The 3,000-nt window shown below is 41.4% G+C and overlaps 1 pseudogene; it reads left to right on the top strand.

Moving 5' to 3' along the window:
- The first annotated feature begins 2,042 nt into the window (after positions 1-2,042).
- Positions 2,043-2,280, top strand: LOC139260524 (U2 spliceosomal RNA; annotated as a pseudogene).
- Positions 2,281-3,000: the final 720 nt, after the last annotated feature.

The raw sequence follows: 3,000 nt of genomic DNA, 5'->3' as shown, positions 1-3,000 counted from the left end.
CAGAGAATGAACCATTTATCCCGACTCTCTGTTAGTTATCCACTTCTCCATCCATGCTAATATATTACCCCCAACCCCGTGAACTTTTATCTTGTGCCTTTTATGTGGCACCTTGTCAAATGCCTTCTGGAAGTACAAATACACCACATCCACTGGTTCCCCTTTATCCACCCTATTTATTATATCCTCAAAGAATTCCAGCAAATTTGTCAAACATGACTTCCCCTTCATAAATCCATGCTGACTCTGCCTGACCGCATTTTGCTTTTCCAAATGTCCTGCTACTGCTTCTTTAATAATGGACTCCAACATTTTCCCAACCACAGATGTCAGGATAACTGGTCTATAGTTTCCTACTTTTTATCTGCCTCCTTTTTTAAACAGAGGCGTCACATTTGCAGTTTTACAATCTACTGGGACCTCCCCAGAATCCAGGGAATTTTGGTAAATTACAACTAATGCATCCACAATCCCTGCCGCTACTTCTCTTAAGACCTAGGATGCAAGCCATCAAGTCCAGGGGATTTATCTGCTTTTAGTCCCATTATCTTACTGAGTACCACCTCCTTAGTGATTGTGTTAAGTTCCTCCCCCCGCCCCCCCCATAGCCCCTTGACTATCCACTGTTAGAATATTGTTAGTGTCCTCTACCGTAAAGACTGATACAAAATATTTGTTCAGAGTTTCTGCCATCTCCATGTTCTCCATTACTAATTCCCCGGTCTCGTCCTCTAAGGGAATAACATTTGCTTTAGCCACTCTTTTTCTTTTTATATACCTATAGAAACTCTTGCTATCTGTTTTTATATTTTGTACTAGTTTACTTTCATAGTCTATCTTCCCTTTTCTAATCATTTTTTTAGTCATTCTTTGCTGACTTTTAAAAGCTTCCCAGTCTTCTGTCCTCCCATTAGTTTTGGCCACTTTGTATGCCCTTGTTTTTAATTGGATACCGTCCTTTATTTCTTTAGTTAGCCACAGATGGCTATCTTTTCTCTTATATCCTTTCCTCTTCACTGGAATATATTTTTCTTGAGAGTTGTGAAATAGTTCCTTAAATGCACACCACTGTTCATCAACCGTCCTACACTTTAATCTATTTTCCCAATCCACTTTAGTCAACTCTGCCCTCATACCTTCATAGTCTCCTTTATTTAAGCTTAGTATACTGGTTAGAGATCCAACTTTCTCACCCTCATCTGAATTTGAAATTCTATGCTATGATCACTCATTCCAAGGGGATCCTTTACTCGAAGATTGTTTATTAATCCTGTCTCATTACACAGGATCAGATCTAAGATAGCCTGCCCCCTGGTTGGTTCCGTTGCATACTGCTCAAGGAACCCGTCCTTTATGCACTCTATCAACTCCTCCTCAAGGCTACCCTGACCAATTTGATTTGTCCAATCAATATGGAGGTTAAAATCACCCATGATTATTGCTGTTCCCTTTTTACAAGCCTCCACTATTTCCTGGTTTATGCTCAGACCAACAGAGTTGCTCCTGTTAGGGGGCCTATGCATTACGCCCACCAGTGATTTTTTTCCCCTTCTCACTACCCAAACTGTTTCAACATCCTTATCATTTGAGCCAATATCATTTCTCACTATTGCAGTTATTCCATCCTTTATCAATTGAGCTACCCCAACCTCTTTTCCTTTCTGTCTGTCCTTATGGATTGCCAAATACCTCTGATGTAAGAATAAAAGTGTTTATTATTGATTAAAGTTGATTCTGTGTATGTATAAATGTTAAACGTGTAGATTATAAGGAAAGGCCTGTTTGTGTTGAAACAAAATGAAAGCCCACAGAACTGTAGCATGGGTTTTGTGTATTGGAAAGGCAGTTAATCTAATCAAGAGATGGCTGAGCCAGGCCAGACAAACACATGTGTGAGGAGAGCCAATAAGGAACTGCCCTGAAACCAAGGTCCAATCGTGAAGCTTTCGGAGGGACAATGGCTTTGAGAGGTTTAAAAGAACTCAGCCAAAGACTTTTTTCTCTCCCTTGAACCAGCCAGCCAAAGGCAAGTATCGTATATCATCGCTTCTCGGCCTTTTGGCTAAGATCATGCGTAACTGACCTGACAGGGGAGTAACCATGACCCCAAAGTGGTTCTCCCTGGATCAGGAAGGTGGTTCTCCTATGCTTTTTGGAAATAGGAGGTGGGTGGGGTGGCTTGACCCATCCACCTCCACGGAGGTGTGTGGGGGGCCTGACCCATCCACCTCCATGGCACGAACCTGGTATTGCAGTACTTCCAGGAACGGTGCAGTGGCTCTAGGCCTTTTGGCTAAGAGCATTGGTGCAGAGTGATCCTTGATGTGTGCAAGGTGACCTCTGGCATTTGTGATTTGACAAAGAATTGGAAAGATTGGCTACGAATTTAAAAAAAAAAAAATATATCACTCTTTATCACACTCATTGTAGCTGTTGTAACTAGAGTGTATGTGCATGTGTGTGTGTTTTTTAAATAAACTGTTCCAATTGTTTTAGAAGAATTGTCTCACTGTCAAATTTAATGCCAGAGATTTAGATATCTTACAATTGGTGGTGAATGCGGGCAACTGGCGAGACAGCTTTTTGATGATTCTTTTGAACAATTGGAAATCTCGGGAGTTGCGATTCTAAACTGTGTTGCGAAGTATAGCTTGAAAGGATTATACGGATGGGGAGAAATTGCGTCATAAGGAGCGGTCGTCTCGATAGTTGTAACTGTTTAAGTGGAGTGGGTTGTAACTATTTAAGTGGGGACCCACCAATAGTTATATTCGAAAGACACAGGATGAAGGGATCGGTCATGGACAGAAAGCCAATAATAAAAAGAAATGTTGAGCTAGTTTATCAGGAGAAGTTGTCCAAAAAGTTCCCGATACAAGACATAGAGAGTTAAAGGCACGGGCATGGCACATTCACGAGGGTCAACCTGTGTCATTTGAGGAGATAGTGAAACTTATCCGAGAAGGGTTAGAAAAGGGAGAGATAAGGCCAAAACGGGCA

The sequence above is a fragment of the Pristiophorus japonicus genome, chromosome 3 (assembly GCF_044704955.1).
Source record: "Pristiophorus japonicus isolate sPriJap1 chromosome 3, sPriJap1.hap1, whole genome shotgun sequence".
Classification (NCBI taxonomy): Eukaryota; Metazoa; Chordata; class Chondrichthyes; family Pristiophoridae; genus Pristiophorus; species Pristiophorus japonicus.
This window is presented reverse-complemented; position numbering and strand designations above follow the sequence as displayed.